Source organism: Microcebus murinus, chromosome 11 (assembly GCF_040939455.1).
Source record: "Microcebus murinus isolate Inina chromosome 11, M.murinus_Inina_mat1.0, whole genome shotgun sequence".
NCBI classification, from domain to species: Eukaryota; Metazoa; Chordata; class Mammalia; order Primates; family Cheirogaleidae; genus Microcebus; species Microcebus murinus.
Genome location: NC_134114.1, coordinates 20,966,483 through 20,990,913, shown reverse-complemented (window position 1 = coordinate 20,990,913; position 24,431 = coordinate 20,966,483).

Here is a 24,431-nt window from a genome sequence, read left to right as displayed (position 1 = left end):
ACTATTCTATATTCTAATTATAATGGTTATATGAATCTATACATGTGTTACAATTCCTACAACTGTACATGAAAAAAATCAATTTCACTTATGATAATAAAAATAATAATGGAAAGAAGTACATCTCAGATCAGACATTTAAATTATCTTGTTAAAATGGTATTTTCAGAGTTAAGTTATATAGCCATTTTTCCTCTAGATCCAAAGTCTTTTCTGAAAAAATTTTAATTAAATTAACAGCTTTCAATCATCTTTTGTGAATTTCAGCCACAAACTTAGTAATCTTAAGGTGGTTCTTGAACACAAAAAATTAGATTTACATGAGCAAAGGAGATGAATCAACTGCTTCAAATTTCTTACTATACTAATATTACATATTCCTTTCAATAGACAAAAAAGTAGGTAGCTTTATTTTTAGATTCTTGACCATTTTATGAATGCACTGTCACAAATCATCAGTGATTATTGTGTGTGTGTGTGTGTATGTGTGTGAAAAGCAATTTATTTATTTTTTATTTCAGCATATTATAAATTTTTAGGTTATGTATATTGCCCTTGCCCCATCTGAGTCAGAGCTTCAAATGTGTCCATCCCCATTTTGGTGAGTGACTCTTTTTGTATTGTTTTGTTTTTATCATCAAATGGAAATTACTCTTTGTTTTAAAATGTTTTCTAATTTCCCTGAGAGTTGGCAAAGCATGTGGTCTGTATTCTTTAATCAGATGTCTTGTTTTTCCTTTTGCTCATCTCTGCTTATCTTTAATTTTTAAAAATGTTATTTGATTAGTCCCATGGTTCTTTTTCTCACCATTTCTATGTCATAAATGACAATACTAAATACTTATAGTGACCATCCACCAGGTTGTCCTTACAAGACAGAGAGACATCTTGTTTTTACATTTTACCTGTGAGGAAACTGAACAAAATATTTAGGACTCATAGATTATTGTAGAAAATATAAAACATATTATGGTGATAGAAAATGATTTTTCTCCACTATTCACTGACATGTAACTAGAATACTCTCACACTATAATTTTTATAAGACTTTGAAAAAATATATTTTACCAGAGAATTGGAAAACACAAGTAGAGAAAAAGAAAAATATTCACCCAAGATAAACAAGTTTTAAAAATAGTAAGAATTAAATAAATGTTATATAAATCTTATTTAAAATTTCAATATATCCCCACTATTGACCTGAGGTCCAAAATATACTCCCTCTGTGACAACTAAACCATTCCATGAAATGCTTAAATGATGTAAAATTGCTGAAAGCAGGACTAGCAAGTGACTTTCTTGAGCTGTTTAAATTGAGCTTTTCTAAAATCCTCTAAGCAATTCAAATCTAAAAATAACCTAAATTATTCAGATCTTTAATAATGTGCAAATACAATTCCATCCTTTCTAAGCTCTAGGTATGTGATAATTCCTATCATTTTTCATTAAAGGCTGTTGGATTTTGAACATTTAGAATTCTAATCTCATTTGCACAAAGGAATGAAATGGCATTACAATCGATCTCAAAGGAGATCACACATTTTATCTGCTTAGAGGAAGGACTGCGCTCCAGGAGTCTTTGACAGAAGGAGAGGAGGAAGAGAGAAACACGACCATTATGCCACCAGGAAGATGTTTCTAGTCAATATGCTTGGGCATCTGCACTATAAGATATCAAAACAAAACAAAACAAAAAGTTTATAAAAAATATTATTGGTTGAAAACTACAGATTGTTTTTGCAGTTTGCCCATAGGAAGATTGAAATTTTCAAGACTATGTTATATTGCAATCTATTGAAAAACTAAAAATTCCATGCATAGTATATTTAATGCATAGCAGTCTAGATAAAAATGATAAAAACATTTTATATATCTGAAATCAAGGGATTTGGAGGAATACAGTATTATCAATTTAAATGTATTGGAAAACAAATAATGCCTATGTCTCAGACATAATTTTGCTTTAAAATAATAGGTTCCTGTGAAATCTTAATTATATAATATAGGTTTGGTTTTATGGCTAAACTAGGGAAACACTAAACAATATAAACCATAATAAGGTTATCATATTATCAAACCTAGCAGTTATCTACATAATTTATTTTTATTTTGAAATTAAATCCCACTACTCTTTTGACTATATGAATAATGTATTTACATTAGTGAAACATTCTTTACTAAGAATGGTTTCTTTATGGTTTCTTTACTAAGAATGGTTTCTTTATAGTCTCTTTACTAAGATTGAGATTTATCCTCCTTATCTTAAAAGCAACTTCCTGTACTTTTTGACAACTTTGAAAACTATGATTATACTTTTCTTCCAGAAGCCTTCTCTCTCAAACTACATGAAAGGTAATGTGAGGCCACAACAAACTCAAAAAGACAGAAAAAAAGCAGTCAGTTCATTTTGTCTGCAATTTCAGTGCCTTCTTATTTGAAACCATGAAAACCTAAGGACTGAGACATTTTCCATTTCAGTTCGCTTCTGTCGGTCTACACAGTACTCATCCTTTTCCTCGGCGGATACGTTCTAAGACCCCCAGTGGATGCTTGAAACCAAAGATAGTACCGAATCCTACACAGTATACACTGTTTTCTCCTGCATATACATACCTATGCTAAAGTTTAATTTATAAATTAGGCACAGTAAGAGATTAACAACAATAACTAATAATAAAATAGAACAAATAAAGGTTATGTGAATGTGGTCCCTCTCATCTCTCGCTCTCAATATCTTATGATGATGATATCATATTAAAAAATGCCAGCATTATGAGATGAAGTGAGGTGAATGATGCAGACATTGTGATGTAGCATTAGGCTACTCTTTTTGAAAGCTAGTTTAAAATGTATGAATTCTTTATTTCTTAAATTTTCCATTTAATATTGTCTGATCATGCTTGACCATGGGTAACTGAGCCTGGAAAGTGAACCTACAGATAAGGTGGGGACTACAGTCTGACATGGCTTCATTCAGTTGACACCTATTATAGACTACTAGGAGCACATTAGTGTTAGGCATACAACCTAACCAGTGGTTCCATTGGATCTTCTTCAAATTCCACATCAGAAATATTATGCTTTATGAATTATTCTGATGACATGAGGAAACTGAGATTCTAACTGTCTTGAGCGTTACTTAGGTGCATAACTTTTGCAAATGCTTCAGTACTTTTAGATTCAGAGTTCTCTTTTTATTGTAAATAAGAATAACTTAGAAAATTTGTTACAATGGAAATTTCCAGGTATCATAATAAAAAGCTCATGGGTTGATTCCAGAAGTTATCTTAGAGTATTATGAAGAATTCAAGAAATGCTGTTCTAGGCATTAACTTCCTAAAATGTGACCAGATAGGACAGGAAGATTCCAACAGGAATCATCTGGATAATCCTATCAAAGAGGTTACAATTTTGAAATCTCCCTATATGTTTGATAATTGCAAACACTTCCTCCTCCTCCTCTGCTACAGTCATGCACACCTAAGTAATTCCCTTTCTCTTTCTCTGTAAGAAACACTTTCATTTTATCCCTACACTTCCATTCACCTCTAATATCCTCTCTTGGCTCCTGTCACAATTTGTTTTGCTTAGAACAAAACAATGAACATGGACATAACAGAGACATTTCTGTTGCAGATTAGTTAAGAGGCAGGGATATTTTTAGTGGGCAGGCATCAAGTTTTATATTTAAGCCACTTGCTGACTCTGACCTTGGACAAATTACTTAACCTCTTGGAAACTCAGTTTCCTGTCCTTGAAAGTTGAATAATGGTACCTATCATTCAGTTTTATTACATTGATTTTACAAGATAAAATACAATGAGTTGTATTGAAGTGCCTGCTGCATAGCATGTCCTCAAAAGTAGCAGCTCTTTTCATGCTTATTATTATTGTTGTATTTTTAAAAATTATGCTTACTCATCAAACTGTATTAAAAATACAAATGTATAACAATTATAATTGATTCTCTAAGAAGGATTACAGTGTTAAATCCTTGAGTTTTCTTCTGATATCTATCTACAGAACACTTTTATTTTCAGAGCTGACATCATTAACTATTACTTTAAAGTTCAGACATGCATGGAATCAACTGGTGCCAAGTCTCATTCAATCTATCAGAATGCTTTCCTTTATCTCCAGGCTTCACCTTGTTCTTCAGATTAAAAATTAGACTTCCTAATTAAAGTTATTAATATGAAGCCTGAGGCTCAAATGCTTCCAATACTAAAGTCTTACTTTGCCGACCATCCGTCTTGGCATTGGTGACCATGACCTTACCTTCCATTCTAGGTATAACTGGTCCCCACTGTCTGCTGCCATTCTTTTTTGATGATGCCTAACCTATTTTTTCAGTTGCTATGTACATTTCCTTGATATCTGTCATATTTTTAAGGTCCTTTGTATCCAAGCACTTGATGAATCCCTTGTGGACATCCATGAGTTTCAATTTTGAGAGTCTCATGTGATAAAGCCTATCAACATTTTACAACCTTAGCGTATACCTCAATCAGAAGCTCAGCAGTACCTCAGATTATAACAGCTTGAGGTTGAAGATTCTTCATTTTCAGGTTCACAGGAACACATCAGTTTTAAGCCACCGGCTGGATAATTCCCAGACCAAATTGATTAAAACTTCTCCATGTATTGTTCAATTGAGTATATAGTTTTTGGCAGAGTAGAGGGGTAGAGGTCAATTGTGGGGTTAGGAAAGAGAAAGGGAGAAAGGATATATAAAAAAAAGGAAAGAAACTTATTTCCTTTCATTAGCAGATCAAATTTAAATGGACAGTGGGTCTAGTTAGTAAGCAGAAGGCTTAGCTAAGCAACATGTTGACAGTGAAGACGGCTGCTGTTGTCTATAGTTCACCATTGTAGTTCCTCAAAAAGAGAGCCTATGGATCATTTCTTGTCTCATTCTAAAATCTCATGATTCTGCATGCTGCTGTGACTCCACTTTTACCTTGCCTAAAATGTCTTTGTTGATACCTTTACCGTGCCAAATTTTATCAAAAATTTTAGTTTAAAATTCACATGCTAGAATATTCATATCTCTTCAGGGATTAGATGCACATACCAGTGGGGTGCAGTAGCCATTTATCTGGTTTTTCTGCTTCTGCCTTCGTCCATTTCATTCTATTCTCAATTCAGTCAAAATGATCTTGTTAAAGCATCACTATCATGTTTTGCTCAGTTCCCTGGTGTCCTTCTTTATTATTCAGACTAAGCCAACTCTTTAAAATGGCCCTTCCACTGCTCTGGACAATGTGTCTGACTGCATTGAATTGCCAATTACTTTCTCTTTAGCTCTTCACTTAACCACTAGTTTCTGTGAACATGATAGGTAGTCTCCTGCCTCAGGACCATTGCACTTGCTGCTATGGCTGGCTGAAATGTCTTTCATCCAATTATCTACATATTTTACCCCCAAACTTTCTTCAGTTTTTGTTCATTCATCTTTTCTGTAAGGCTTCCCCTTACCTCAATTTTATATCATACCCCCAAACATTCCCTTTTTACTTTACCTGTTTTAGTTTATCCATATTATTATATGATATATTTAACTTATTTATGTTGTATAGTGTGAATTTCCCCACATAAAATGGAAAGCCATGAGCTAGGGGATTTGTCTATGCTATTAGCCACTATATTCCCAGAAACAACAATAAGTATGTGATTAAAAATGAATATTGAAGTTTAACATTCTACTTACTTTCTAGAAAAATAATTGTTCCTACTGTAAGAAGTAGGTCACAACTCACTCCTAGACCAAACATTGCACAAACGAGTAAGATCATCATGACTAGATTAGGCAAATCATAAGTCAGCCTGTGAGGATGGTTACATTGGCTCCAGAAGTGTGGCTCCTTGTGGGGAAGAATAAGAAATTGCTGTTATGTATATAACCTCTAGTATCTGATAAAATGTGTGAAGATTAGGGCTCATTAATTAGCCAATATATAGTCCAAGCTAGACATAAATATAAATACTCACATTTGTTTTAAAAATTTGAACAGGACTCACTTATCGATAGTGTCATTAAATACTCCTTCAAGTAGCAAGTCTGGAAAAGAAGGGATTTAACAAAGATATTGATATTTCATATGACTACTGAAAAATTAGGTTTTTATAAACATGGAATCAGTATTGACACTAGTTCTATAATTTTTGTTTCATGTTATGTGGACAGTGAAGAATAGTGACTTCCAACTTTCATTTTGGGTTTTGAGTCAGCTAAGCATGCATTAACCTTAACTCTGCCACATTGTAGCTGTGTGACATTGGAAGAATTATTTAACTTCTCTGGTATCTTCTATAAAATGAGGTTCCAATCAATAAACATCTTTTAGATTTAGCCACTTCGGTACTAGCATCGACTATAGTCGATAGTCACAGATGAACGCGCACAGTGACTTTAGCTGACAGCTGTGATACGACTTTTCTAGTTTTTCATTTATCAAAACAAAATTGTGAACATTTAAAAATAACATAATGAAAACATATATGTATATGTTACCTATTTGATTTACATTACAAGTAAAGCTGCCTGTAAAGTAAAACAAGCTTTCGGTGCTTTAAAGCTTTCCTCATCACACAAGAGCAAACAGATTCCTCGTCAATGCACAGCACAAGCTATCATGCATACTATACTATGAGTGTTGGCTGTGGGCAAGGTTTTGCGGCCGGTGAGCGCTGTACTGAAGTGGTTAATGAGAAAGTTAGAGAGAATGAGTCAACAATTATATTTCTAAACATGAAGAAGCCAAACACAAATAAATAAACAGAATTCCTGAAGTGACTATTAAAACACTTTAATCCACAACTTAAGCAGTAATAAAGTTTTAAAATGCTTATTACCATTATATTTTTCTCTGAGAACTGATTATGAGTAGTGATGTGAACACTTTATTCTGACAAAAATATTATGATGTATTAGGAAAACTGTAGAACCTAGGGGTCCTTAGAGAGTTCTAAGTTCCAGTTACCTTTTTCTGGTTCCTAGTTGCATACTTTTGGCAATTCAAAATTTTTGCACTTTTGTTTAATGATTTCTAAAATAAGGAAAATGATTCTTTAAATATCTCAATCTATCATCTATTATCTCTCATCTATCTACATATAATAAATAAAATACCTTAGCATATTGTAGGAATGTAATAAATCATGGATTTTTTATTATCCATGATTATATATACCTGTATTAACATGAAAACACACTTGAGGTATGTAATAATAATCATAACAACAATTTAAAATATTTAGTGGGCAGAGATGATAGCCTCTGAATCGAGAGTAGGATATATTTTGAAAGGATTGCTCTCTGAGATATTTTCATAATTAATTCTTAAATTGATCAAAATACTTGTTTTATTCCATTCTACAAATAGGGATGGACAAGAAAATTATAGAACGTTCTCTGTTTCTTTCTTTAGGTCACAGTATCTGCCAAATAGTACCTACTAAAACATATTAGCTGTTTTTATGTTTTTGTTTTTCTAGCATATCAAAGTTCTGCCCATTTTCCTTCTTATATTATGAGGCACTTCATTGATATGTTACTAGTCATTGGAAAGAGGATAACCTGTTATTAAGAGTGAGGTTCAGGGACCTGGCATAATGGCTCACACCTGTAATCCTAGCACTCTGGGAGGCCCAGGTGGGAGGGTAGCTAGGGGTCAGGAGTTTGAAACCAGCCTGAACAACACCAAGACTCCACCTCTACTAAAAATAGAAGGAATTACCAGGGTGTGGAGGCTTATGACTATAGTCTCAGCTACTTGGGAGTCTAAGGCAGGAGGTTTGCTTGGGCCTAGGAGTTTGAGGTTACAAGGAGCTGTGATGACCCCACTGCATTCTACCCAAAGTGACAGAGTGACACCTTGTCTCAAATAAAATAAAATAAAATAAAATAAAATAAAATAAAATAAAATAGTAAGATTCACATCAATTTGTATGGTTATTTTCCTCACATCCTTGCCATGTTCTCAGCTTTGTTTCATACTGAAACTTCAGTGTTGTTCTCTTAAAGTTTTCTTTTGTTTCATAATGTTGAGGAAAGTTTTGTAAAATATTTGAAAATTTTATAATTTTAACTGAATAAAATCCAGTGACAATGTAATTTTAAATGGTTACTGAATTGACTGGTCGATACTATGTCTATTAAAATACTGATATTATGTCTAGTAAAATAATTTTGATATCTCCAGTGAATTGCATACAATTAACTGCCTACTTAACTATTTTATTTTGATTTCATATGAAATTTTAATTAATAGCTTACATTCCATGTGTCTTGATATCATTACATTTTTTCAAGTTTTAATCTAATATTTTAGACAGATGATAAATCAAAGTAGTTAAGGTTTAAAATAAGATCAGATTGATTGTCTTATTATTTTTTTTCTGGTTTTGAAGTCATGAGGGTTTAGGACTTTTGACCAAAATTATAATTAGGGTTACCATTTGCTTCAAGAGTGTTTATAGTCAACAAAAATGAATTAACTGCACACAATAACCTAAGTACTCTTCTGGGTGATGAGTGCTAAGTAGGAAAACATAAGGTAGCCTGAAAGTATATCACAGTGATCTAAGTTATTGGAGTCAGAGAAAGCCATGACTTAAGGATGAATATGAGCTCCCCAGATGAGGAGAGGTGAAAAGGGATTTGGAGAAAGCCTAGAGCAGAAAATGATTTGTTAAATTTTATGACTTACAAAATAAAATAAATATAAAATTAAATTAAATTAAAAATGTAGCTGAAGGCTCATGAGATAAAGGGACAATGCAGTGAAGTAAGTGTACAAATACAGACAGAGATGAAAGTACAGTTCTTGTGAAAGTTAAAGTGCATTTTAAGTGTTTCTTAGCAAAGAATGTAAAAAATAATATTTTATTTGCATTAAATTTTAATTTTTAATCAGAGTATTATATGGTAATATTTTAAAAAGTCAAATATTGGGGGGGAAATAAACCTGACTTAAACATCCCAAAAGATGTTTGTGTTCACTCTTTCCATTAGTCCATTCTTGTAAAGGACAATTTATATAACATTTAAAAGGATTTTTTTTTTTTTTTGAGACAGTCTCACTCAGTAACCTCAGGTGGAGTGCAGTGGCATCATCATAGCTCACTGAAACCTCACAGCAACCTCAAACTCCTGGGCTCAATCTATCCTCCTGCCTCAGCCTCAGAGTAGCTGGACTGTAGGCACACCCATCATGACCCGCTAATTTTTATTATTATTTTTTATAGAGGTGGGGTCTCTCTCTTGCTCAGGCAGGTCTGGAACTCCTGAGCTCAAGCAATCCTCCCACCTGGGCCTTCCAGAGTGCTGGGGTTACAGGCCTGAACCACTGCACTGGCCTAAATGGATTAATAGATTTTACTTTTTAGAGACTTTTTAAGATTTACAGAAAAATTGTTCAAAAAGTACATAGAAGTTCCATATACTACATCTCTACCTTTCCATTATCAAAGACATGCATAATGTCCTTTAAAGAACATTTTAATGACAATGCATTGTTATTCATTTCAATATGTCTAAATAAGTCCTCAAATTGAGGCAGAGTCTAAGTATTTGTTTAAGGCAAAGGAGTTTTTTATTTCAGTTGTGTAATGGCAAATGCAATTAAAAATAAGAGACTTAATTCTCTGGGTAAGGAAAGAGACTTCATTTCCCCCTCCCTTTTTTAGAGCATTTACATTAGAAAATGTGTAATTATAAAGTCTTTCTCTACTCTTTGAAGTGCACGTAAACCTTTTTAAAGGGTAGATAAGACTGTTACCAGTTTCACAATCCAGGAACAGCTTTATTAAGGAACTGGAAAGCATCTCTTTGAAATCTAATCATCAAGGAAGATGGTGCCTTCACCTCCCAATTCCTGCCCTAAGGTAGGGGCCTAACTTTAGTGAATGCCAAGAAGTTTATGTTTCTTTGCGATTAAGCTAATTTGCTAACACTGTTGGTCACTACAACTGCCAAGTGAATTTAGGATGAACTAGGTATGACAAATGGTGTCCTCAAGTGTGCTTACTAAACTAGTAACTGCCTCAACAACTTGTCCATGATGGGTTTATCTCCTTGGCTATATAAAAGGGTAAGATTTCCCTCTGTTTTTGCAATCTCTTAGAGGATTACCTAGGATGTGCATCTCCTTCTGGCTTAAGGCTTAGTCAATAATAAACTTATTTTCTTTCTTTTCTACCCCTGTGGGGAAGCTTTATGGGTTTGGAGGAGATTTGGGTCTTAATTATATTTCCCCAACAGTTATACCCCAGCCAGTTATACCCCTAAGTAATTATTAATATTATTTCCTTAGAAGATAAAATTGCTTGAACACCCCTTTATTTTGCTTCAGTCTAGACTGATTGTTTTCTACACTTGTTACACCAACAGGCGTCCACAATATCTTTTGCTGGAGCCATATAAAATCAGTATTTGGAGATTTTTTTCTCTGTTGTGGTTCACTTTTACAAACAAACAAACCAATCCAAAAATGAACAAACAAGTAAATCAATACAGAAATCACATTTTTCTTTCTTACTAGCTATAAACTTTAATGCTGGTTACTGATGTTCTGGGGTTGTGGGTGTATGGATTTTGGGGATCACAATTCTGCTTGCAGAATATGTTTTGCATCACTACTGCTCTTTATTTTCCTAAATCTTGTCAATGTATTTTTATCAAGCACCATTCTTTCTCTCTCCTCTTTCAATTAAATTTGTGTTATTTTTCTTGATCTTGTTCCTTTGGTCACGGTGATTTGTAAAATTTTTATTTTTTTCTGTTTTATATTAGATTGTTGATATTAGTTTTGCTTTAGGATTACTGATGTTTTCTACTACAGGCTCCAGTTTTACTGTTACATTCACCCAGAATCTTTATTTGCTTTTTCAGATCCTATAATTTTTTATTTTAGTATGTAATTTACCATCATTTTTTTTCTATTTAGCCTCAATTTCTCACTTAAATAAAGTTTTCTCATCAACACCATTTTTCTCTTTCAGTCAAATAATATCTGCTTTAAATTCCTTTACTATCTAAAAAAGTATTTAAGATACTAAGGAACTTTGGAAATTTAGACTAGATCTATTATTATTTACCATATTAAAAACTAGCACTTATTTTTTTTTCCAAAACCAAAAATATATAAGCATATGTCATGTAGCATTTGGAAAACTTCACTTCATAGAATAAAATTAAAAAGGACAAAAAAAAAAGTATCTGTATTATTTTGAACATAGTTTTACCTTTAAGACTTCCTAAATGGAGAAAAAGAAGTCTCAGGAACATAGTTTGAGAGCTTTTGCTCTGGCTTTTGCTCTGGCTCTCACTCATATCATTGTATTTTGAAATCACAGGTGATACTGAACACAGCCTTTAAAAAAATCCTGAATTGTGGTTGAGTAATACGAACTATACTCATTATTTATGGCCAGGATGATGCCATATAGTCACCAAATCATCACAATTTTTTTGTAGGCACATAAGACAACTGTCTTCCCTTATCTATGTGACACCATGTGGCAAGTTCTATAATATGAAATATGGAAGAAATTATAAAACACTTGGTCTCCTAGACCTTCAAAATTTCCACCAGTGTTTCTCCCTCATCTTTCTGCTCTATAAAGAGTATCCACTAAAGGGCTTCCCTGTATTGCTACAAATAGAAGAAAAGAAGATCTCCTAGTCATCACTCGAAAGAGAGTCACTGGATCAAGAGTTCCATCTGCATTGGAATTTGTGGGAGTGAGAATCCTTTGAGGGAGTGTTTAGCCATTGAGATTTGAGAGTTGTCTCACAGCCAGAGCATCCCCCTGACTAATACATTACTAACCACATAATAGACTCATTGTGAAAACGTCATTCCCTTTGAGGGGAACCTACAGTGTTCCCTCTGTATGTTTATCTGGCCTGTGTCTTAGCCCATCTGCCCCCAAAGCCATTTCTTTTCATCAGGAAAAGTTTAATCAAGGTGTGCTTTATTGTCCTACATATAACTATAAAGTTGAATTTTTAAAAAATTTAAGTATCTTCATTTTCAAGTATGCTAACCATTTGACAACATAATAATTTTTACAACTATTATATATAATTAGTGGTATTTTAGGTGACACAAAGTATAAATATAACTACTGCTATTTTGTGTTAAAGATTGTTTATAGCTTCTTCCAGTTACATGCAGATTATATTATTTATTATCCTATTCCAAATATCCCTTACAAAATTAAAAAAAAATGAGTCTTTGCCACCAGACTTGTAAGATATTTCCAAAACTTTCATTATTGCATTTTTTAAAATTCTATGATAAATTGATTAACTCCATCTGTCTGAAAATTATATCTGGTCCTATAATTTAAAATAAATACAGAGAACCTAGCTGTCTATTCTTAACTATTAATACATTCATACTTTTCTAAAGTAATGAGATTAATTTGCAGAATGCTCTGCCATCAAGTTTTAGTGAAATATAATTTTGCTCTTGCTGTTTGTGTATCCAAAAAAATATACTTATGAAAAACATGGGAGGAAATAAATACAGTTCTACTTGTTAAGGCCCCAGTTTGAAATGAGGCAAATTCAGATTGGAGTGTCCTTCTTCCATTTACTATCTGTGTAACCAAGAGAATTTGTTTGACCTTGGCTTCCTCATATATATAACTAAAACTATGATAAAAATTATTTTTGTGAAGTTTAAACATGAAAATTCTAAAGTACCTAGTATAATTCCTGGCACATATAATTAAGTAGTTAATGTTATTTATTATTATCAACCTTATGAAATATTTTTTTATTTGGATAAAATTGTGTCATTGAATAAAGCTGTAGATAAGAACAAAGATTCTCCTTTCACCATCATTGCAACCCCATCACTTGGAAACAATAAACCTGTTGCAGATAAGTATGTATATATTCTTTACCAGTCCCAAATGATCATATTGATAATAATATAACATAAAGCATTAAAATATCAAATATGTGTAATTGGTCAATTGAATAGGTTAAATATGTTGTAGATATACAAATAGGAAATTATTTTTTCCCTAGCTTTGACTTTCAGTCAGGTTAGCTAAAATCACCTTTTTCTCACCCCTTGATGTCATCTTAGGCAGATTCCATATCTTACTGGTCAGTCAGAGGTAGTACAAAATTTTTTCCAATTGAAAGACTCCAATCACACATCAAAAATTCACAACATTCCCTGATTCTTCAGTTTAGAGCACTGAAATTCTGGGATTGGCAGTGCCTGAAAAGTGGTATTTATTCATTCACTATAATTCTCCATCTTTTGGCTTTTTCGGAGCTTAGGAGAGTGGAAATAACAAAAGATGGATGTAGTAGGCAGAGTAATGACCTTGAAAGAAGTTCATGAACAAATTCTTGAAATTGTGAAAATGAATCTTACATGGCGAGAAAGGTCTTGCAGATGTGATTGAAGTTATAGTCTTTGACATCTGGAGATCACCCCATGTTATCTGAGTGGGCTTAAGATAATCATTTGAGTTATGATAAGCAGAGAACCTTTTCCATTTGTTATCACAGAAAGATGTAATTAAGGAAAGATGTGATTAAGGAAGAAGGTCAGAGAAATGGCAACAGATGGATTCTATGGCCTTTTTGATGATTCTGAGAGGTAGGGGATATGTGAAAAGACTGGGGAGAGACTGTTGGAAGATATGGGTTGCCTTCAGTTGACTCCTGACAAGGCAATAGTGATCTCAGTCCTCCAACACAATGGCCACTGAATTTTCCAATGCCTGAATGGCCAAGGAAATAGATTCTCCCCTGGAATCTCCAGAAAGGAACGTGTCTTGTTGAAATCTTGATTTAAGTCTGGTAAGATTCATAGGGATTCCTGACCTACCATAGCTGTAAGATGATAAATATTTATTTCTTTGAGCCACTGTGTATGAGATAAATTGTTACACAGCAATAAAACACTAATATAGGCAATAACTGACAAAGTGCAGGCTGTTTATAATTCCCTTTTCCCTATTCTTGTTCTGTGTAGCAGGTATCCATATTCTGAATTACCCTGGGACGAAATTGTGAATTTTTAGAGCCCTCAATACTCCCCTGTGCTTTGGAGTTCCCCAAGGCTGGTGTTGCACTCTCAGAAATGAACTTTGTGATCACATACTGTCCATTCTTCCCCAAGCAGTACACTGGATTGATGGAGCTCCTCACAGCAGCTGGCTGCTTTCTTCGGAAGAGTCATCAAATTGATTTAAACTTGGCTATTTCCCTACAGAAACACTTGACCTACACAAAACACATAACTTGCTTGTCCTTACTACTTCTGTGATACCCTTTCACTTTTCCATTTGAAGTAGCTGACTTAGGGTAGAGGAGAGAGGTAAAGTAGGTAGAAGAAATACCACAATGATTCTCATTTGGTCTACCCACTTATTGCTTCTCTTTCCTGAAAAACTCTTTGCTTATGTTACATGGGTTGATATTAGGGACTTAGGCAGATAATGCTTATTGGCATAAGTTGGTATCTTATAAGATTAACTTTGAAATAATTTTCTTTAGCTGTAGTGCCCATTTTCCAAAACAACCTGGAAAATCATGCTTTTACACATAAATGCATTATATTAACATTAACTTTAATTGTGTTTAAAGTTAAAAATTATAAAAGTTTAGTTATCTGATTCTTTCTATCATGATCTGCTAAGTTTTCTTGATGGCTACACAGGCTAAAAGGGAGGTTCCTCAATTAAACATTGGGAGTGAAAGGCTAATATTAAACCTGATTTTTACTTGGCATATTATTCTGTAAGTCCTTCCTTTAGTTGTTCTTTTCTAACCCTACCCCTAAACTGTTTTAACTGCTTCTTATCCCAATAACTACAAATATAGAACCACATGCCACTCTGGAGGTGCTCTGCAGTGAGTCACTGTAAACTAGCCCAAGAACTTAAGAGTACTTTTTCAAATGGCTTTTCCTACCCTCATGAGAAGTGGTATTAAAATACATTAGGTAATTTTAGGGACAACACAAGTATATTGGAGAAGAGGCTAGAAGAGAACTAAGACCACGGTTGTCTCTTTTGTTGTCTCTTTTAACCAGGCACAGAGCTATCTGAATGCAAGCACCATTGGAAACTGGCAAGCAATTGTCACATTTTCATTAATAGAAAGATCTCCTAAGTTATAAAGAAGCATCTTTCCAGGAAGCTGGAAAGAATGAAAATAACACAAGTTATATGAATCAAAGTGACAGAAGCCAGTTTGTAGGAATCAGACAAATTTCTTTTTCTATGCTAAGTCCCAGGTTTATCACTGGCTTGTATACACAATAGAAGAAGGAAAAAGAGTCACTCTAAGAAAGCTAAAACTAGGTTTTCCTGAATTCCTTGTACTAGCTCTCCCTTTGGCATAGATTTGAGAGCCCACATAAAAATTCCTTTTATGTCTTTTTTATTGTAAAAAAATTGAATTGTTAAGCTATTTTTTTCATTGTTTACTACTACAAGATGACTACAATGGTATCCAGTAAAACAATTTTCAAAGGCAATAATAAACTTGTCACATGAATGGATGATGTAAAAATCCTATTTCATCGGCTTTAAGTTTTTCATAACTTTCTTGTCCAGGAAGAAACCAATATTAGTACTGCTGGGAATCAAACTACCTACTTGAAAGAACAATAGAAATTGTAGCAAAGACTATGAAAAGATTGAACATGAAAGGGAAAGATTTAGAGAATCAATCAACAGGAAACTGTCCAACATTCTTTCCCTGAAGAAAAACCAGCATATAAACCTACTGTCTTTATTATCTAGCTTGGAGCAGCTTTCTCAGTGGGTCGAAACTTTGTTTACTTTTTGATTCTTTCTACCTTTCTACCTGCAGCAGATTCCTGGCAGGATGCCATCAGGGTATTTAAAACCTTTTAGATCTCTGTCCAAAAAAAAAAAAAAAAACGAGCAGTTCACTGTATTGAAATAGATGCTAAGACATCTTTCAAGTAAAATAAGGCTAAATAAAAATCAAGGGTTAAGAATAAGCTGTGTGGAAGAGAAAAATGACACAATTTCAAGGTTCTATGTTGTTTATTCCTTAAGGATAACTTAATGATCTGCATATTCTATGTTATATAAGAGTACGTTTTAATAATAGAGCATTAAGGCTATACAGTATGATGGAAAAACATGTAAAATAGTTCTCATTCTTTTTCTAGTCATCCATAAGACTATTGAAACACATTAAAGCAATCTTTTAGTTTTCTGTATCTATATCTATAAACTGCAAGGTTTCTGTTATGCTAAGAAACACAAATCTGTTGGCCTTTTTGTACCGTTATTATTGCTCCTCTGTAAGAGGATAAAAATTTTACTCACATTGCATTTTAATGCCCAAATATATTTAGAAGTTTTTTTTCTATATGTCACCTAATAATTCTTTATGATCCTCCCAGTGTTCTCTTTTAGTGGTAGGATTTATAATTGACAATTTAATGTATCCGAATTCTCTCAAGCTAAAAATATACATATATATTTTTTTCATTTTGAAACAATTATTTTCATGTAACTGGTACACATTTTTCCAGTATTAAACTTAATTTCTTGATCTTAATAATTGCATATGTTCCCTTTGTTCATAGTCACAGAAGCCCCATCGTGCTTGGGTCTGGATTTACTAGAAGGGAAGGTCTGGAATACATGAGTTTCTGTTTTCTTTTTGGGGTATATTGCCTGTCGTAGGGATTAAGAAAGTCATAGCCTATCCATGACATCTTATTCTCGGTGACATATATGTTCTCCTTTTGGATTCTCTCTTAGAAAAGATACTAAGAAATTGATTCAAGGCAGAGATGAGATAATTTGAATTTATGGTTTAAATGTATTCAATGTAATATTTCCATTACAACCTTCTTTTTTCCCTTGCTCACTAAAAGAAAATAAAAATAGGGTACTGTTGAATTCCTTCTCAGAGGTGAACAATTCCTTAAAGTAATATATTATAGTCTGTAAGACACTAGTGAAAAAAGACCACTTAAATTTAATTCTCTTTACTAAACTTTACAGAGGAACAGGCTCACGTGGGTTCGGCCATCTGTTTAGATAAACTTATAGATTTGGGTAATAAACACAAGTAATTTAGCCATTAGAATGCTTATCCACCTGTAAAACTTTTAATAACTTTTGTTTATTCTGTTTTCCAAGAAAAGATGCTCTTATGTCAGAGCCTGGAGGCAAAACTATGGGGAAAGAAAATAATATTTTTCAGTTAAATTATGCCTCTAAACTCCCAATAGCCTGTTTCAGTTTGTGTGTGATGATCTATTTATTCATGCATTTATGTTTATTCACTAAGCAGATTGCTTTAAAATTGTGGATAAATATGACATATTACTTGCTTGAAAAATATAGTCTAAAAATTAAAGTACATGTTTTGTAGTATCCAATTGTTTGAATGCAGAATCTCTACTCAATTAACAATTAGAAATTTCTGAATTAATAATTATTAAATTAATTTTTATGTATCAATATTATGAAAACTATATCTATAATATGCATAGACAATAAGAACCAGACTGTAATAGGGGGAATTGATTATATTTTAAACAAGTAACCATGTTTTCTTATAACAGAATACAGCATGAATTCCTTTGCAAATATCTCCTTGGTATGAATAGTTCTTGTTGTAGAAAGATAATTTGAGCCTGGCTAAGTTACATAATCTAAGGGCATCAAAGTTTAATGCCACTTTCCTTAGAAATATTTCAAGGATACTAATGGTTCACTTAGTTTAATGATCTGGGACAATGGGAATGTGTACATCTTTGTTTGTGGTTTTCTGTAAGACATTCATGAGTACATTGAAGACATGAGCTGAGTACCACTGTTTTCCTTCTTATACAGAGCTATTAAGCAAAACACAGAGTAAATTTAGAAATATATTTTCATATATTATATGTTTGTGCTGGATCTACTTTAAAAGTTGCAAGCAGAGCATAAAACTTACCTAACAGTATATCTTAATCAAGAGTTAGTGATTTTTTTCTGCTTTAAACATTTTTAAATTGTTCACTCTCAATATACCAATTAATCTGATATTTGTGGCCAATGATGCTATGAAAGAAATATAGATTTTGAAATAAACATAGAATTATTTTTTATTGTTCATCCCCCCAAAAAATCTTAACTTCAATTAGAAATAGCTTTGAGGTGAAGGAGTTGAGATGTGTGTTAATGTAAATCTATGATTTATATTTGTTTACAATTTGAAAATAAAACTGAAAAGTAATGTAGGATCCAGAATAGAACTATTCTGGTATCACAGAATTTTAATGTGTTAAATGATTCTGAAAGCAGCTTCATTATTTTTTAGCTAGTGTGGTTCAAGTTACACTTAATTTTTCCAAATTGGAATGAGATAATACATAAGCATGACAACAATAGCAGCTCGTAATTCATGAATATTTTACAAATTATTTTATCTTTATAATGAATGTAATTTAATCTGGTATCAGAAAAAAATGTTCAAATTATCTGAAAGAAGAGAATGAGATATTCCCTTTTCTTGTCTTGAAGAACATGTTAGCAGTAACTCACAATGACGAATTGATTATAATGCATTTGAAAAACAAAGATATTCTGTTAGCATGCAGTTTTGCTACTAACCTGTGATCTTTGATTTCTTATCAGGGTTCACCTGTTCCTATTTTTAATGGCAACCGCTAGGCAAACACACACATATTAAATGTCATTTCATATATCAGATATTTAATATATTGATGAAAAACTACAATGATTATCTTATAAGGTATGTTTAGTTTGTTGTTTTAAAGCTCATGTTCAAGAATCAGATCCTCCATATCCCATCTAAAAGAATGACCTTGGGAAAGATTAGCTAACTTTTTTACCTCAGTTTAGTCATTTTTAATATAGCATGATAATAGAATCTATTAAAAAGGATAATTCTAGGTAAGTTTTAAATCATACATATAAAATCACACATATAAAATACATGTATATGTATGTGTATTTGACAACAAATATCTACTTAATAACTATGATATGATACAGGAAACCTGATAGGCATTGTTAAGTATTGTAAAGAAAAAATAAACCAACCAATACAACCACTACCAACAAAAACTCTACTCCTTTAAATACAAGATAATATCTGGGAGGTTATAACTTAGTTATAAATTCATTCAAGCATTTATAACTAATGTTTTCAGCAACTGGTTTCTGCTTTCATAAAATCATGACCATTAAGAGCTACAGTATTTCACTTCGCAAAAGGATTTTAAAAACTTAGTTCTATAAAGAGCTCAAGAAATGAAACTCGTAACTATTCTTCATTATAATATGAAATAATAACTCTATTATAGAGGATGGGTATTGAAAATTATGGAACAATGAAGAAAACATTTATTTTTTTCTTTGGTGATTTAGATTATGTGGGCTTAACAAATTAAGACTTCTCATTGGGAGATAAATATGTATGAAAATTTCAATAGTTATATCCTGGGCAATCTAATGAATAAATGGACTTCATGTATGTGTAAATTAATATTACCTTTTTTGGAATTCAAATGTTTTGGCCTTGTAATGCTAACTTTTGGTGATTTCTCTATTCTACAAAAAGAAATATACGAAGATATTAATTTCATCCATGTTGACAATAAAAAAATTGAAATTATTTTTAAATAACTTTCAATAAATTATTACACTAATATGTGAACATCTTATTAAATACTTTGCTGCCATTATGAAAAAGGAAATTGACCTATACCTACCCACCTAAAGAGATATTTAAGATTCTTTTTAGGAGTTACAACAACTTTTAAGATAGTATAATTTGTTATCCCAGTTATATACAAACTCATAGTTCACAACATTTTAACAGACATTTCAATAGCATGAACAAATACATAAAGATGCAGAGAAAAACATTTAGGAGTTCATACATCTTACTAATGACAGCTTTTACCTCTGGGGAAAGAACTGAAGATGGTCAAGATTAATAAGAAATTTAATTTTATCAATAAATCTAAAATGTTAAAATGAGGTAAATCTACTGCAGCTGGCTATAAAATTACTTTGGGGATTATCCTTAAGGTTTGTTCATAGAAAAGGAATCAGAGCAAAAAATAAATAATAAATAAATAAATAAATAAATAAAATGCATGTCCCAGAAGTTCAATAGGCTTTCTCAAAGGAGAAAGATGAACCTAGAAATCTATTCGTTTCCAGCAATCCATTATAACCACATATGGCCATCAAACCAGAAATACAATCAAGAGAGTCATTGATGGTCACCACTTGAAGTGGTGAAGAAGGAAATCTACAAGGACCTACAAGTACTGTGGAAAAACAACATAGATTTCAGAGAGCTGAAGATACACAACTGCATTGACAAATATGAAATTTGGGGGAGCAGTAGCATTTCAAGTTTTCTGGGAAACATAATCCTTGTGATTTTATTATATAAAACTCCTGACCATCTCTTTAAGAAAACCTATATTAATGACACACCATTTAATCTAACATTTCTTTAAGTCATATTTTCATTTTTTTGAATGCAACTTTGGTAGAAACTATGTCCCCTTATACTCCATCTCTTATCAAGATTATATTGTATATTGGGGTAGGATTTCATTTTAAATCTTGAAGCTAAACTGTATATTAATTCATACTATGACTCAAATGTCAGATTTCTAGGTTATAATCTGTACTGTACATTTCTACCCTTGGGCTACCTTGGGCTGAGTTCCTTTTCTGGAAGCCCCGAAGGAGATTGTCTACTTTGTTAGCAAAATTTACTTTCTTAAATTTGTAAGGCTAAGGACCCCATTTCCTTGCTGGCTGCCAGCTGAAGGCCATTTCCACCTTCTAGAAGTTGCCCAAACAAGTAACAAGTAGTTTCATCTCCTTGCTCAATCTTCAATGCCAGAAAAGCAGCTCAAATTTCTCTCCATCTTCAAATCTCTTTTGTTTCTTCTTCCATACTAATGTTTCTCTGGCACACTTTTTGATTCCCTCTTCCATATTTAAGGTACTGTATAAATATGTATATGATTTAATCAAGGATAATCTGTGTAGTTTAAGGTCCATAAACTTGATTTCATCTGCAAGATTCCTTTTGCCATGCAGTGTAACAAATGGAGAAGTAACACCAATGACATGTTTGGGACCAGGAGGCAATTATACCACTCAAGACAACATATGTAATCTTCACAGGAGCAGTCAATTATCTATTAAAATGTGAGATTAAACACTTTGTAAATATGAAAAATAGCATGGCTGGGGGCTTTCAGATAGTGGTGATCTTGTTTTATTTTTGTTTTGTTTTGTTTTTGACTGATTTGAGAAATGAGAGTAAGGATGTTCACACAAAAGTGGAATTTATTGAATTGCTTTAAACTTGTAAACTTTTCTCAAAAGATTTAGAGAAAAATGAATTAGTTGTTAAACTAAATAAAATATTTTGACAAATACCTAAGTTGAAAAAAAAAAACCTGAAATAAGAAATAAGTAGCAAGTTAGTGTATCTACATATTTTCATTCTTGCTTTCAACTTAAATATTCAGAAAACTTGTCCTTTCATGGCAACAAATGCAGGAGGCTTTACACAATGATTTCACTTGTCTTCTGTATTTTAGCAATTTGTTGTAACACATTTGTATTTCTTACTTGTAGCTGTGATCTTCAAATTTTTATAAGATTTCAAATACTACCATTGTTGAAATTTTTGCTCTAGAAGCAATATTTGAAATCATGATGTTACTCAAATAAAGAATGGAAAACCCAATAAATACACAAAATACAGAAAAGTAACTCACCAATCACTTGGTAACAATAGAGATAATAACCAGTTTAGAAATAGATCTTATAATATTCCAAATTTATGAAAATAAATTTACATGAATGCAAGTGTGACAAAAATATGATTAAATTGCTAGATATGCTTGAAAGTAAAACTATTAATTTTCATAGGGAGTTGATTGACTTTAGAATCCAAGTAATTTTGGTCTTTCAATAACAGTAAACTTTATTAACATTACTCTGTTGATGCATCACTCAATACCAACGTAAATCTAAAGTTTAAAATCAATCATTTGATCAGCAATCCCATTACGGGACATTTACCCAAAAGAACAAAAGACATTCTATAAAAAAAGACATCTGCACCAGAATGTTTATAGCAGCACAATTCACAATTGCAAAGATATGGAAACAACCCAAGTGCCTATCAATACATGAGTGGATTAATAAAATGGGGTATATGTATACCATGGAATTCTACTCAGCCACAAAAAACAATAGTGATATAGCACCTCTTATATTATTCTGGATAGAGCTGGAACCCATTCTACTAAGTGAATGATCACAAGAATGGAAAAACAAGTACCACATGTACTCACCATCAAATTGTTATTAATTGATCAACACCTTTAGTGCACGTATAGTAATAACATTCATTGGGTGTTGGGCAGACAGGAGGGGGCGGAGGAGATGGGTATATATATATATACTTAATGGGTGCGAGCACACCATATGGGGGATGGACATGCTTGAAGCTCTGACACAGGTGGAAAAAGCAATATGCATAGCCTAAACATTTGTACCCCATAATATGGTGAAATTAAAAAAAAAATAAAAATAAAAATTGCATTTTCTTAAAATGATATCTAGTTTAAGTGAGTCTTGATATTACTAATCTTTCTTAAATCGATAGTATCATTCAATTCACTGCATTTAATATTTTAAAGCAAATTCTCTAAAAAGTAACAAAAATATTATTTTGATGCCACATTAGCCTCAGACCTAGTTTTTCTCTAGCTTTTAATTATTAGGATAAATATAAATCCAAGAAAATTGCATTTTAGATTAGTAGTAATCTTTATGCAACAGATTTTATCTAGCAGATGAGTCTTTTGGAATAACGTTTATTCTTCTTCAATTAAGATTTGAGCACTTTGACATAGTGGAGAGTAATGTTCCCTCAGCCATCCCAATACACATCCCTTCTAAAAATTACATGTTTAATGAGTTGTCAAGAGTAAATTTATTTCATACCTTCTCTGGGACACCATTTTCATAGAATATTAGGTTAGTAAATCCACGCAGAGGTTGCCATGACAATGCCCTCATAGATAATCTAGAGCAACTATTAGCCAACTTCTTACAGCCACTGAAAAAGATTAAGGCTAAAATATTCAGAAACATTAGCAGATTAGATATTTTTATCTCAATTTGTGTCTAGAGGTAGGTTCATGACAATCCTTTTGCCTAGATTTCTAACTATGCCCCACATTTAACAGATACATAAAAACAGATTTTCTTTGCAATTTTTAGTGCCCATTGTTTTCTCTCTGAAATAACATTTTTAAAGAAAAAAATGAATGTTCATTTGGGTAAATAATTTTAATAATCTAATAATGTAATGATTGGTAAAAAATGAAAACAAAATAACTATCTTCAGGTACTAATATAAAAATATTTAAATGATAAAAATAGTAGATTATGCTAATTTGTATTTTGGGGAATTATAGATATTACAGAAAAATTCTTAGCCATTCAAATAAATTTTGACAGTCTTGAGACGAGCTTAATAGTAGAAAGAAATTACCAATTTTTACTGTGTCAGAGAAAGCAAATGAACCACAAAGTGAACAATCCCTACATTTCAGTTACATTTAGAATTCAAACATTTCTCTCTTCTTATGACTAATATTTGATTGATAGATATACAAATATTAATAAGAAATAGATCTGCTTACTTTTTATTGAATTAATATATGTGATATTTTTTATTTAAGGAATAGATACTGAGATCTTCTCAAATTATATGTAACTAACAGTAGGTAATTTGCCATTAATTTTTAAAATTAAGTGAAATGTTAGAGTTATGATATAAAATTGTAAGAAAATTATAGAGTAATAAATTTCTTATTTAGACCCTAAATATCCATTTCTTAACTATGAACATATATGGTCCTATGTTCTCTGTCATAAGACATAACATTTAGTTCATGGTATAATTTTAAATATCTGAGAAAAGAAACTTTATTGCAGCCTTGTTCTTCAAATACATTGGCAGAAATAAGCACATAATATATGAATATTTTAATTGGTTATTGAGATAAATATGGGTGGTGTCAAATGTATATTTGTGTGTGATTAGACTGTGATGTTTTACAAAATGTCCCCTCTGTGTGTGTCAGAATTCTATTTTATTTTATTCCTTTTTAAAATTTTTATTGAAATTTCATATACTCAAAGTATATGGCATGACATTTTGATACACATATGCATAATGAACGGATTACTAGAATCAAGCTAATTAATGTGTCCATCTTTTTACATAGTCAACTTTTTGTGTGTGTGGTAGAACATTTAAGATATATTCTTTTAGCTGATTTAAAGTGTACAATACAATATTATACACTAGAGTCACCATGATGTACAAT